General features: G+C 47.9%; 1 long non-coding RNA gene across 2 annotated transcripts; it reads left to right on the top strand.

The window, feature by feature from the left end:
• The first annotated feature begins 12,768 nt into the window (after window positions 1–12,768).
• LOC308184868 lies at window positions 12,769–14,076 on the top strand. Of its 2 annotated transcripts, none has more exons than XR_013942974.1 (3): window positions 12,769–12,815; window positions 12,937–13,165; window positions 13,262–14,076. It is a non-coding gene; the product is annotated as an uncharacterized lncRNA (long non-coding RNA). The 2 variants fall into 2 exon arrangements; XR_013942975.1 differs by having other exon boundaries at window positions 12,776–12,812.
• Window positions 14,077–14,998: the final 922 nt, after the last annotated feature.

Below are 14,998 nucleotides of genomic sequence, written 5' to 3'. Positions count from 1 at the left end.
TGTGAAAATGGGTTTTCACAAAAATGTGAAAATGGGTTTGTGGTGCAGGTTACAAGAAATATTCAATGGATGTACAACTGCTCTGTGTCTGAAACACTGCCGCACTGAGTTGAAGTCCACAGCAAGCAGCATCTGGCAACAAGTCTAAAGAAAAGATATGCACAAGTCAATGAATTTGCAACATATGGATCAACCGATTAAAATCCCTCCTCAAACTGAGGGCACAGTAGTCCTCTTAAAAATCTACTAACTTCAAAAAATACTGTAATCTTCCCCATTAGAGGAAGTCTGATTTAGCTTTTTTAACCAACTCTTTTACATGCTCAGTGTAGAAAGCATGAACTATGTACCTCGACTGTGATTTAATTTTGCCTTTTTAATAAGAAAAAACATCACAAGGATGTCATGGTTTTGGCTGGAACAGAGTTAATTTTATTTGTATAGGCTCACACAATGCTGTGTTTTGGATTTCTGAGGAAAAAAGCAGTGATAACACAACAGTGTCTTTAGTTGTTGCAGAGCAGTGCTCACATGGAGCCAAAGTCTCTTCTGCTTCTTATGCTGCCCTGCCAGCAAGGAGGGGGGTGGGCAATAAGTTAAGCTGGGAGGGGACACAGCCAGGACAGATGACCCAGGCTGACCAAAGAGATTTTCCATGCCATATGACATCATACTCAGTAATAAAAGCTAGAGTAAAGGGGGGGGGGGAGGGCATTCAGAGTGGTGACATTTGTCTTCCCAAGAAACCATTACATGCGATTAGCCCTGCTTTCCTGAAAGTGGCAGAGCATCTGCTTGCTGAATGGAAGTAGCAAATGAATTCCTTATTTTGTTTTCCTTCCATGCATGGCTTTTGCTTTACCTAGTAAACTGTCTTTATCTCAAACCATGAGACCTCTAACTTCTACCTTTCTGATTCTCTCCCCCCTACCTCCTGAGGAGAGTGAGTGAATGAGTGACCATGTGGCATTTAGCTGCCTGATAGAGTTAAAACATAACAAAGGGCCATAAATTTAATCTGTATGTACCAGTCACATTGGCATCACTGGAGTCAAAAATCATTACTGAATACATATCTTCAGATTCTTAATGGATGAACCATCTAGTCCTGAATCTGTCATCAGCTGATAGCCATTACACACTGTTTTACCCATTTGCTTTATGACTTCTTAGAAGTCAGAAGAACACCCATAATGGATGTCCTGGTTTCAGTTAGGATAGAGTTAATTTTCCTCCTAGTAGCTGGTAGGGTGCTATGTTTTGGATTAGGATGAGAAGAGCGCTGATAACATGCTGATGTTTTAATTGTTGCAGAGCAGTGCTTACACCAGGCCAAGGACTTTTCAGCTTCTCGCTCTGTCCTGCCAGCGGGCAGGCTAGGGGTGCAGCAGGATCTGGGAGGGGACAGACCCAGGACAGCTGACCCAAACTGGCCAAAGGGGTATTCCATACCATCTGACGTCATGCTAAACAATATATAGGGGTGGCTAGCCGGAGTGGGGGGGCCAGCTGCTCGGGGATAGGCTGGGCATCAGTCAGCAGGTGGTGAGCAATTGCATTGTGCATCACTTGTTTTGTCCACATTATTAATAGTAGTACTATTATAGCTATTATTATTATTATTTTCCTGTCTTAATAAACTGTCTTTATCTCAACTCACAGGCTTCACTTTCCCGTTTCTCTCCCCCATCCCGGAGAGGGAGGGGGGAGGGTGAGCGAACGGCTGTGTGGTGTTTAGCTGCCAGCCGGGTTAAACCGCAACAGTCCTTTTGGCGCCCAACGTGGGGCTCGAAGGGTTGAGATAACGACAGATCTGACCAGAGTGTGTTAAACGAAAATTGGTATAAGTATTGGACCTGCTTAATAGTTGCTAGTCACAATGTTGATTGCCTTGATCTCAAGTCTGCTGTGCCTGTTTTCCAAATTGAGTTTTATAGCACGTTACTTTCTGTATGTGCTCCCTGTCGCGCTGTTTATCCTTTCCGGGCCCTGGTTTAAGATCATTATGGTACTGTGCGGTGTAACAATGGCTTATGATATGATGAAATTTCTGGTCATGACCCTAACCTGGTATTTGTACTCAGCACTGACGTCAACTCTATACTTTGGAAACCATGTCTCAGAAACTATTAACAATTACACCTATTGCCTTTTTTCGTCAGGGAGCCAATCTGTGGAGGGGACAGGGGAAGATATTTTTTCCTACTTGTTTACTCTTCCTTTCTCCTTCACCACCCTCTTATCCCCCGAGCTAGTTACGATAGTTCTCCAAGGTGCTGAATATCCTTGGGATGTTCAGACTAGCATGTTCTTGTTGTTATGTCTCCAGAATGCACTTCAGGTTTTGTTTAAGATTAAACAACTACTTAGGAATCTCATCCAGCGATCTGTCTTGAGGTGGGATAGTTGTGAATGGCAGGGAGTGTGGGAGGATATGGGCAGGTTTCAAGAGCAGTGGGCACCTCCAGTGTTTTGGACATTCACCCCTGAACAACTGCAAAATCCTAAAAAACTGGTAGAATGCTTGAAAAAAGGGTGTCATGACTCTGGCAGTTCCAAAGAGACACAAATCACTGTAGCGTGCTGGGGTCTGGCTTATGCCTATCGAGCTCCAATTGATGCTACTATCAACCTAGTGACAGACCCTGCGGCCACTCCAAGTCCTGTGACAGGCCCATCGACCAGTCCAACCCCTACGATGGACCCTGAAGCTGCTCCGTCTCCCGCAGCTGCTCCGTCTCCCGCAGCCGCTCCTACCCCTGTGATGGGCCCAGCGTGTATTCCAACCCCTGTGGCAGGCCCTGTGGCTGGGTCAGAGAAACGAGCTGTAGCAGTGCAAGTTGCCCCTGCAGAGGGTATTCCAACCCCTGTGGCAGACCCTGTGGCTGGGTCAGAGAAACAAGCTGTAGCAGTGCAAGTTGCCCCTGTAGACAAGGTGAAAAAATGGTATAGAGACTCAGGTCATTTAGAACGCAGACAGTCTTCTGCTAGGTCTAGGTATAGAGAAGACAAGGCTGGGCAATCAAAGGTGCAGGAGGATGAAGATGAAGATGTCGAAAAATCAACAGTAACTACCTGAACCCTATACCAGCGTGAGCTACGAGATGTGCGAAAAGATTTTGGTCGCTGCATAGGTGAGCAGCTTGTCACCTGGCTGCTCCGGTGCTGGGACACGGGAGCCAATTGTGTGGAATTAGAGGGCAGGGAAGCCAGGCGGCTGGGATCCCTTGCTAGAGATGCAGGCATTGACAAAGCAATTGGAGATGGAGCACGATCTCACAGCCTCTGGAGGCGTCTCCTGTCAGCTGTGAAGGAAAGGTATCCCTTCAAGGAAGAACTTGTATGTCTACCAGGCAAGTGGACCACCATGGAGAAGGTAATCCAGTACCTGAGGGAATTAGCCATACGGGAGGTGATTTATGAGGACCTAGACAACGGACAAATATCCACAGATCCAGATGAAGTCCAGTGTACACGACCCATGTGGCGGAAGTTTGTACGGAGTGCACCATCATCATATGCCGACCTTAGAGGCACAGGTATGTGAGTTGCAAAAGAAAACAATCGGGAAAAAGGGGTTCTCTGAAAAGCTTGCTGCTCCAACTTCCAGCAGGCAGTCCTTTAGACACAGAAACGAAGATTCTGACCAGGATTAGATGGGCCCTGCCTCCAGCCAGGAGGAGGAAAGGGACAATCGAGTTTATTGGTCTGTGTGGATTCGATGGCCTGGCACGTCAGACACACAGAAGTATAAGGCTTTAGTAGACACCCGTGCATAGTGTACTGTAATGCCATCAAGCTATAAAGGGCCAGAACCCATCTGTATTTATGGGGTGACGGGGGGATCCCATCAGTTAACTGCATTGGAGGCTGAAGTGAGTCTAACTGGGAAGGAGTGGCAAAAGCACCGTATTGTGACTGGCCCGGATGCTCCGTGCATCCTTGGCATAGACTACCTCAGGAGGGGATATTTCAAGGACCCAAAAGGGTTCCGCTGGGCTTTTGGCATAGCTGCCTTAGAGAGAGGGGTCATTAAACAGTTGTCTACCTTGCCTGGTCTCTTGGAGGACCCTTCTGTTGTGGGGTTGCTGAGGGTTGAAGAACAGCAGGTGCCAATCGCTACCACAGCTGTGCACCGGTGGCAATATCGCACCAACCGAGACTCCCTGATTCCCATCCATAAGCTAATTCGTCAACTGGAGAGCCAAGGAGTGATCAGCAAGACTTATTCACCTTTTAATAGTCCCATATGGCCAGTGCGAAAGTCTAATGTTGAGTGGAGGCAAACAGTGGACTATCGTGGCCTGAACGAAGTCACGCCACCACTGAGTGCTGCAGTGCCGGACACACTAGAACTCCAGTACGAACTGGAATCAAAGGCAGCCAAGTTGTACGCCACAATTGATATCACTAATGCATTTTTCTCCATCCCTCTAGCAGCAGAGTGCAGGCCACAGTTTGCTTTCACTTGGAGGGCAGTCCAATACACCTGGAATCAGTTGCCCCAGGGGTGGAAACACAGCCCTACCATTTGCAATGGACTGATCCAGTCTGCGCTGGAACAGGGGGAAGCTCCTGAACACCTGCAGTACATCAATGACATCATTGTGTGGGGTGACACTGCAGAAGAAGTTTTCGAGAAAGGGAAGAAAATAGTCCAAATCCTTCTGAAGGCCGGTTTTGCCATAAAACGAAATAAAGTTAAAGGACCTGCATGAGAGATCCAGTTTTTAGGAATAAAATGGCAAGATGGACGTCGTCAAATCCCAATGGATGTGATCAACAAAATAACAGCTATGTCTCCACCAACTAGCAAAAAAGAAACACAAACTTTCCTAGGTGTCGTGGGGTTTTGGAGAATGCACATTCCAATTTACAGTCTGATTGTAAACCCGCTCTACCAAGTAACCCGTAAGAAGAATGCTTTTGAATGGGGCCCTGAGCAACGACAAGCCTTTGAACAAATTAAGCAGGAAATAGTTCATGCAGTAGCCCTCGGGCCAGTCCGAACAGGACCAGATGTAAAGAATGTGCTCTACACCGCGGCCAGAGAGAATGGTCCCACCTGGAGCCTCTGGCAGAAAGAAACTGGGGAAACTCGAGGTCGACCCCTGGGGTTTTGGAGTCGGGGATACAGAGGATCTGAGGCCCGCTATACTCCAACTGAAAAGGAGATATTGGCAGCATATGAAGGAGTTCGATCTGCTTCAGAAGTGGTCGGCACTGAAGCGCAGCTCCTCCTGGCACCCCGACTGCCGGTACTAGGCTGGATGTTCAAACGAAGGGTCCCCTCTACACATCATGCAACTGATGCTACATGGAGCAAGTGGGTTGCACTGATTACTCAGCGGGCTCGAATAGGAAACCCCAGTCAACCAAGAATCTTGGAAGTTATTATGGACTGGCCAGAAGGCAAATATTTTGGGATATCACCAGAGGAGGAGGTGGTCCGTGCTGAAGAAGCCCCACTGTATAAGAAGCTGCCAGAAAATGAGAAGAAATATGCCCTGTTCACTGATGGGTCCTGTAGTATTGTGGGAAAGCATCGGAGATGGAAAGCTGCTGTATGGAGTCCTACACGATGAGTTGCAGAAGCCGCTGAGGGAGAAGGTGACTCGAGTCAGTTTGCAGAAGTGAAAGCCATTCAGCTGGCTTTAGATATTGCTGAATGAGAAAAGTGGCCAGTAGCAAATGCCCTGTGGGGGTGGTTACAGCAATGGAAGCAGAACAACTGGCAGCGCAGGGGCAAACCCATCTGGGCTGCGGCATTGTGGCAAGATATTGCTGCCCGGGTCGAGAACCTGGTTGTAAAGGTACGCCATGTAGATGCTCACGTGCCCAAGAATCGGGCTACTGAAGAACATCAAAACAACCAGCAGGTGGATCAGGCTGCTAAGATTGAAGTGGCTCAGGTGGACCTGGACTGGCAACATAAAGGTGAATTATTGATAGCCCGATGGGCCCACGACACCTCGGGCCATCAAGGCAGAGATGCAACATACAGATGGGCTCGTGATCGAGGGGTGGACCTGACCATGGACACTATAGCACAGGTTATTCATGATTGTGAAACATGTGCTGCAGTCAAGCAAGCCAAACGGTCAAAGCCTCTTTGGTATGGAGGACGATGGCTGAAATATAAATATGGAGAGGCCTGGCAGATTGATTACATCACACTCCCTCAAACCCGCAGCAGCAAGCGCCACGTACTTACAGCGGTGGAAGCAACCACCGGATGGCTGGAAACACATCCTGTGCCCCATGCCACCGCCCGGAACACTATCCTGGGCCTTGAAAAGCAAGTCCTATGGCGACATGGCACCCCAGAGAGAATTGAGTCAGACAATGGGACTCATTTCCAAAACAACCTTATAGACACTTGGGCCAAAGAACATGGTATTGAGTGGGTGTATCACATCCCCTATCATGCACCAGCCTCTGGAAAAGTTGAACGATACAGTGGACTGTTGAAGACTACATTGAAAGCAATGGGTGCTGGGACATTCAAAAACTGGGATACACATTTGGCAAAGGCCACCTGGTTAGTCAATACTAGGGGATCTGCCAACCGTGCTGGACCTGCCCAATCAAACCTGTTACGCACTGTAGAAGGGGATAAAGTTCCTGTAGTGCACGTAAGAAACATGCTGGGTAAAACAGTCTGGGCTACTCCTGCCTCAGGAAAAGGCAAACCCATTCGTGGGATTGCTTTTGCTCAGGGACCTGGATGCACTTGGTGGGTAATGCAAAAGAATGGGGAGGTCCGGTGTGTACCTCAAGGGGATTTAATACTACGTGAGAATAGCCCATGAGTTGAATTGTAGTATGTTAATTATTATATAATACTGTATGTCATCACTACCATGATTGCTATATGTCAAGATCCTATTAATGGTATCACAGTAACAGCCACGCAGATAATAATGAATTAATTTTGATAGAAATGGACAAGCACAGAGATGTGATGGAACGAAAACGGGCTTCAGCATGTGATAATCCAACATCACACACCATGTCTTCTGCCCTAAAAGACTGCCGTGACAGATGGAGCCTGAAGTCAGTCACAGAATATGCAAACTCAGTGGACATTCTATATACCATAGATGAAAATGGTGACTAATTAGAATGTATTGGAAAGGGTGTAACCTAAGCATGACATAAATGGTATGGAATAAGGGGTGGGTATATGTCTTGGTTTCAGTCAGGATAGAGTTAATTTTCCTCCTAGTAGGTGGTATTGTGCTGGCAGAGGGGACAGAACCAGGACAGGTGACCCAAACTGGCCAAAGGTGTATTCCATACCATATGGTGTCATGCTGAACAATTAATATGGGGTGGCTGGCCGGAGTGGGGGGACCGGCTGCTCAGGGATAGGCTAGGCATCGGTCAGCGGGTGGTGAGCAATTGCATTGTGCATCACTTGTTTTGTACACATTATTATTAGTAGTACTATTATCTTTATTATTTAATAATGCATTTTTCTCCATCCCTCTGGCAGCAGCATGCAGGCCACAGTTTGCTTTCACTTGGAGAGGCATTCGGTACACTTGGAATCGACTGCCCCAGGGGTGGAAACACAGCCCTACCATTTGCCATGGACTGATCCAGATGACACTGGAACAGGGGGACGCTCCTGAACACCTGCAGTACATCGATGATATCATCATGTGGGGTAATAGAGCAGAAGAAGTTTTTGAGAAAGGGAAGAAAATAATTCAAATTCTCCTGAAAGCTGGTTTTGCTATTAAACAGAATAAGGTCAAGGGACCCGCACAGGAAATCCAGTTCTTGGGGGTAAAATGGCGGGATGGATGTCGCCACATTCCGATGGATGTGATCAACAAAATAACGGCAATGTCTCCGCCAACTAGCAAAAAAGAAACGCAAGCTTTCCTAGGCCTTGTGGGGTTCTGGAGAATGCATGTTCCAGGCTATAGTCAGCTTGTGAGTCCTCTATATCGAGTGACTCGATGTCCTGGTTCCAGTTAGGACAGAGTTAATTTTCCCTCATAGTAGCTGGTAGGGTGCTATGTTTTGGATTAGGATGAGAAGAGCACTGATAACATGCTGATGTTTTAATTGTTGCAGAGCAGTGTTTACACCAGGCCAAGGACTTTTCGGCTTCTCGCTCTGTCCTGCCAGCGAGCAGGCTGGGGGTGCAGCAGGAGCTGGGAGGGGACAGACCCAGGACAGCTGACCCAAACTGGCCAAAGGGGTATTCCATACCATCTGACGTCATGCTAAACAATATATAGGGGTGGCTGGCCGGGGTGGGGGCGGCCGGCTGCTCGGGGATAGGCTGGGCATCGGTCAGCGGGTGGTGAGCAATTGCATTGTGCATCACTTGTTTTCTTACACATTATTATTATTAATACTATTATCATTATCACTATTATCAATATTATTGTTATTATTATATTCCTGTCTTAATAAACTGTCTTTATCTCAACTCACCGGCTTCACTTTCCCGTTTCTCTCCCCCATCCCAGAGAGGGAGGGGGGAGGGTGAGCGAACGGCTGTGTGGTGTTTAGCTGCCAGCCGGGTTAAACCACAACACTCGAAAGAGGAACTATTTTGAGTGGGGCCCCGAGCAACAACAGGCCTTTGAACAAATCAAACAAGAAATAGCTCGTGCAGTGGCCCTTGGGCCTGTGTGTACCAGACCAGCTGTGCAAAATGTACTTTACACTGCAGCTGGGGAGCATGGCCTCACCTGGAGCCTCTGGCAGAAAACCCCAGGAGAAACTCGAGGTCAACCTCTGGGGTTCTGGAGCCGGGGCTATTGAGGATCAGAAGCCAATTACACCCCAACTGAAAAAGAGATATTAACAGCATATGAGGGGATTCGAGCCACTTCAGAAGTTGTTGGTACAGAAGCACAGCTCCTCTTGGCCCCACGGCTACCTGTGTTACATTGGATGTTCAAAGGGAAAATACCCACTACCCAACATGCAACCGACGCTACATGGAGTAAGTGGGTAGCGTTAATTACACAGCGAGCTCGAATGGGGAAACCCAACCGCCCAGGAATCCTGGAAGAGATCGTGGACTGGCCGGAAAGCAAAGATTTAGGAGTGCCGACAGAAGAGGTAACCCGTGCTGAAGAGGCACCACCATATAACGAGTTGCCAGAAGACAGAAAGCAGTATGTGGTGTTCACTGACGGATCCTGCCGTGTGGTAGGGAGCCATCGGAAATGGAAAGCTGCTGTGTGGAGTCCCACGCGACAAGTCGTGGAGGCCATGGAAGGGGAAGGCAAGTCGAGTCAGTATGCAGAAGTGAAAGCCATACAACTGGCCCTAGAAATTGCCGAAAGAGAAAAATGGCCAGTACTGTATCTCTACGCTGACTCATGGATGGTGGCAAATGCTCTGTGGGGGTGGCTGCAGCAATGGAAACAGAGCAACTGGCAGCGCAGAGGTAAACCTATCTGGGCTGCTACCCTGTGGCAAGATATTGCTGCTCGGGTAGAAAACCTGGATGTAAAGGTATGTCATGTACATGCTCACATGCCTAAGAATCGTGCCACTGAAGAACATCAGAATAACGCAGAGGTGGATTGAGCTTCGAAAATTGAAGTGGCTCAGGTGGATCTGGACTGGGGACGTAAGGGTGAGCTGTTTGTAGCTCGATGGGCCCATGAAACATCGGGACATCTAGGGAGGGATGCCTCCCGCTGAGGGAGAAGGTGACTCGAGTCAGTTTGCAGAAGTGAAAGCCATTCAGCTGGCTTTAGATATTGCTGAATGAGAAAAGTGGCCAGTAGCAAATGCCCTGTGGGGGTGGTTACAGCAATGGAAGCAGAACAACTGGCAGCGCAGGGGCAAACCCATCTGGGCTGCGGCATTGTGGCAAGATATTGCTGCCCGGGTAGAGAACCTGGTTGTAAAGGTACGCCACGTAGATGCTCATGTGCCCAAGAATCGGGCTACTGAAGAACATCAAAACAACCAGCAGGTGGATCAGGCTGCTAAGATTGAAGTGGCTCAGGTGGACCTGGACTGGCAACATAAAGGTGAATTATTGATAGCCCGATGGGCCCACGACACCTCGGGCCATCAAGGCAGAGATGCAACATACAGATGGGCTCGTGATCGAGGGGTGGACCTGACCATTGAGGCCATCACACAGGTTACCCTTGAGTGTGAGACCTGTGCTGCAATCAAATGAGCCATGAGGGTAAAGTCTCCCTGGAACAGGGGAAGATGGCTTGGATTTCAATACGGTGAGGCCTGGCAGATTGACTACATCGGACCACTCCCACAACCCCGCCAAGGCAAACGTTACATACTCACCATGGTAGAAGCAACTACTGGGTGGCTGGAAACATACCCCGTAAACCATGCCACTGGACGAAACACTATCTTGGGCCGGGAAAGACAAGTGCTGTGGCGACATGGTACACCAGAGAGAATTGAGTCCGACAATGGGAGTCACTTCCAAAACAATTTGGTCACCTCCTGGGCCAAGAGACATGGCATTGAGTGGGTGTATCACATCCCTTATCACCCACAAGCCTCTGGGAAGGTTGAGAGGTACAATGGACTGTTAAAAACTATGTTACGAGCACTGGGTGCTGGGACGTGGAAACATTGGGACAGAAATCTATCAGAGGCCACTTGGCTAGTTAACAACAGGGGGTCTGACAGCCATCCTGGTCCTGCTGAAACAAAACCCCTACACACTGTGGGAGAAGCTAAAGTCCCTGTAGTGCATGTAGGGAAGTGGATGGGGAAGGCAGTGTGGGTTGCTCCTGCCATGGGAAGAGGCAAACCCACTCGTGGGATTGTCTTCGCCCGAGGACCGAGGTATACCTGGTGGGTAATGCAAAAGGATGGGGATATCAGGTGTGTGCCTCAAGCAGATTTAACCTTGGGAGAAAAATAATCTGTAATCTAAGCTATGTGTTGTAGGAAGGCTCTGCAGAACCAATGACAGGTCAACTTTGAAAGGATCGGGGCAAGTGCAACAGTGACGTGAGCTAAGCTGGTGCTGGTGTCAAGAAAACCAACATCGCCTGCCCTGAGTGACTACTTTGACAGATGAAGCTGAAACCATCAACAGTTTTTATGAACATTCTGGGGAAAGGCCTATGGAATGAAAAGAAGTACAGACCTATAAATATTTTAATGGACAGGGAACGATGGTGATGAGAATATCTATATACTAAAGTATGTGGGACCTGAGTGTGACACAAATGTTATGAAATAAGGGGTGGAGGTTGTGCTGGGTCTGTCTGGGATGGAGTCACCTTTCCCTGCAGCAGCCCACATAGTGCTGTGCTCTGCACTCGTAGCTGGAACAGCACTGGTATCACTCCAGTGTTGTGTCTATTGCTGCATAGTACTGGCACAGCTTCAGGACTCCCTCCAAGCCCCCAAGAGCCAGCAGGCTGGGGGTGGGCAAGTGATGGGGAGGGGACATCACCAGGGCAGGTGACCTAAACCAACCAAAGGGATATTCCGTAACACATGATGTCACACTGAGCAATAAAAGGGGGGCTCTCGTGGGGGAGGGGGCTGTCCTCCCAAACAACCATTACGTGTTTTGAGGCCCTGCTTCCCAGGACGTGGCCGAACATCGCTCATTGATGGGAAGTAGAGAATAACATTTTTTTCCCTTTCTCTCTGTGCTTCCGCGCGGCCTTGTTTTTTGTTGTGTTTTGTTTTGGTTTTGTTTTTTTTTCTTTTTTCCCCATTCCCTTTCCCTTTATTTAAATCATTCTGATCTCAGACCTTGAGCTCTTTGTGTCATATTTTCTCCCCCTTCCTCTTTGAGGAGTAATAGGCAATAAATCTTACTGTCTCCCTACTCTGAGTTGGTTTTGCCTGTGACAATAATTGTTGAGTGATTTCCCCATCCTTATCTCAAACCTTGAGCCCTTTTTATTGTAGTTTCTCCCCTTTCCCTTTGAGGAGGGGGAGTGAGAGAGTGGTTGTGGCGGAGCTCAGCTGCCCATCTGAGTAAAACCACCACACTGAAAGACTGGGCTTGATCAGTGCAAAGGAAGATAAAAAGATGATAGTGTGGTGGTTCCCCAAAGTTTTTTTTTTTGGCTCATGAGCAAGAACACAGAAGATGCAGCATGTTTAATATCGCACTTTGCTCTCTCTGACAGTCTCACTTTATCTGTTGAATTTCCTGTAGCAGTGAGCAACATTATAAAATCTTTCTGGCAACAGGTTTGCTTTAAACCATGTACTGGAGACTACTTGGATAGAGGAATATAAGATTAATGATGTTACAGAGAAGGTTTATCAGGAAATATCTGTACAGGGATATTTAATTCTGGTTCAGAATAGCCCATGAGTTGAATTGTATTATGTTAATTATTATATAATACTGTATGTCATCACTACCATGATTGCTATATATCATAGATGAAAATTGTGATTAATTAGAAGGTATTGGAAAGAGTGTAACCTGAGCATGACATAAATGGTATGGAATAAGGGGTGGATATCTGTCCTGGTTCCAGTTAGGACAGAGTTAATTTTCCTCCTAGTAGCTGGTAGGGTGCTATGTTTTGGATCACGGTGAGAAGAGTGCTGATAACATTCTGATGTTTTAATTGCTGCAGAGCAGTGTTTACACCAGGCCAAGGACTTTTCGGCTTCTCGCTCTGTCCTGCCAGCGAGCAGGCTAGGGGTGCAGCAGGAGCTGGGAGGGGACAGACCCAGGACAGCTGACCCAAACTGGCCAAAGGGGTATTCCATGCCATCTGACGTCATGCTAAACAATATATAGGGGTGGCTAGCCGGGGGGGTGGGGGGGCCGGCTGCTCGGGGATAGGCTGGGCATCGGTCAGCAGGTGGTGAGCAATTGCATTGTTTCTTCACTTGTTTCTTACACATTATTATTATTAATACTATTATTATTATTATTGTTATTATTATTTTCCTGTCTTAATAAACTGTCTTTATCTCAACTCACAGGCTTCACTTTCCTGTTCCTCTCCCCCATCCCAGAGAGGGAGGGGGGGAGGGTGAGCGAACGGCTGTGTGGTGTTTAGCTGCCAGCCGGGCTAAACCACAACACAAACTCAGCAAACCGCTCAAAGAAGCTCGTCCTGAAAGTCGCTGGAAATAGGCGCACTCGAGCTGGAAGGAAGCTCAAGCTGAGAGAAGCGGACCCGTGCACACAACTGCCCCTCACTGGCCGAAGGTAAGCAGTTGCGCGCTATGGGGAATCATATGTCCTTAGAAACACAAAATGTCCTGGTAACCTTACAGCTTATTTCCTTTATTACGAATCGGACAGTTTACGATCCTGAAACATGGGACCAAATTGAGGTCAAAGTGTGGGACTCTGCTACTAAAAATGACAAGGTTGCGGCGGGATTGCTCGGCACCTGGCGAGCAGTCTCTGAGGCCTTAAAGAGCCATGTGGGACCACAATCGGAAACGTGTGGTTTGCCAGACAGTGAGGGAGCTGCGGGCTCGTTTACTGATCCTTCTGCTACACCATCGGCCCCCCCGCCGCTACTGCCATCGCAGGCCTTTGCTGTTACGCCCCCTGGTGACCTGAACGTTCCTTTTGATCCAGGCCCTATAGGCCCTGAAAAGGAGACGGATCTGTTTCCCTTCGATCCGGGAGGAATAGGATACACAAGGCCCGAAGGCCGAGTTGCTTAACAGCTTAAAGCGAGACATATTGTTCCCACGACTTGCCCTGGAACTCTCCGGGGTTTGTAATCAAGAAAAGGAATGGAAAATGGAGACTGCTATATGACCTGAGAAAACTTAATGAAGTCATGGAAGATATGGGAGCACTTCGACCAGGATTACCATCTCCAACTATGCTCCTCCGGTCATGCACATTAATAGTAACAGACTTAACGGATTGTTTGTTAAACACTTCCAGAATTCAGAAAACTTTGCCATGTTTATGTTTCAATTGATACCTTTTCTGATTGTACATATGTATAGGCGTACTCGGGTTTCTTATGAATATGTAAAAGCAATGTTCTATATATTTAGAAAGTTCGATGGTTGTGTGTGCATGTTGGTAGAGCGTAGACTCCCCGCGTACCCAGCGCTGTTTACTTGCCTTTTATAAATATTACTAAATTCAGACTGAGTTGTATCTTCTTTTATAACACCATATTTCATCCCATTTCCCTTCTCTCCTCCTTCCACTCTGGATATTCCTATTTGAAGTGGCCTGTCTGGCCACACTTAAAGCATCTTATCAAAGCCTGTCCCTGCTAGGATTCAGGCTGCAACACAGGTAGCTTTCCTTGCCTGCCATTCCTTCCTCTTCCTCTCCTTTCCATCCTGGCCCTGACTCCTCCTGAAAAATTTCTTCCTCTTTCTCCAATCCTCTGCCTCACTACCAGGTACACTGTCAATACCATTAGTTTCGCTCTCTGCTTTTCCTTCTCATCTCCCCTCCTGACATACAACTTCAGGGCCTCCCTCAGGAGGGCCCCCCACAGTGACTGTTCACTACATCCTCCCACCCTCCGGAGCTTTTTCTGTGTATCTGGGCAGGCTTTAATCACAAAATGAACTTTCAAGAGCCCCCAGGACACCGGGTCCCCGGGTCTCACCCCGAGCACTCCCCCACCCCGACCCCAAGTCTCCCACATGACCCCTGTGTAGCGCACTATCACCACTCCAGCCAGGATCGGCAAGTGGGCACCCCTGCTCTGCAGGTATTACCCCTGGTCCTGGAGGATGAGCTCCTTCCCATTCTTGTATAGCAGCTCTCCTCCTGATCATTCTCATTTCTTCCCCTGTAAACAACATACTTAGTATAGACATCATTTCCCCCCAAGAGTATAAGTTAGGTCCTAGGAACTGGTCTAATTGTTCAGCTAGCCTGATGGGGTCCTCAATTAAAGACTTCATCTCCTTCTTAAAACCCCTAACACCTCTCTGCCGGTAAGGAGAGGGGGGAGTTCACCTAAGAGGATACACAGTTAGCGTTAGTACTGTTAGTATCAGGGAAGGCAAAATTCTCAGTATCTCTTCTACATTGTTCTAATTTTTACCA

Source organism: Anser brachyrhynchus, assembly GCF_964034855.1.
Source record: "Anser brachyrhynchus genome assembly, chromosome: W".
In the NCBI taxonomy this organism is placed as follows: Eukaryota; Metazoa; Chordata; class Aves; order Anseriformes; family Anatidae; genus Anser; species Anser brachyrhynchus.
The sequence above is the reverse complement of the archived record's forward strand: the minus strand, read 5'-3'. Positions and strand labels throughout refer to the sequence as shown.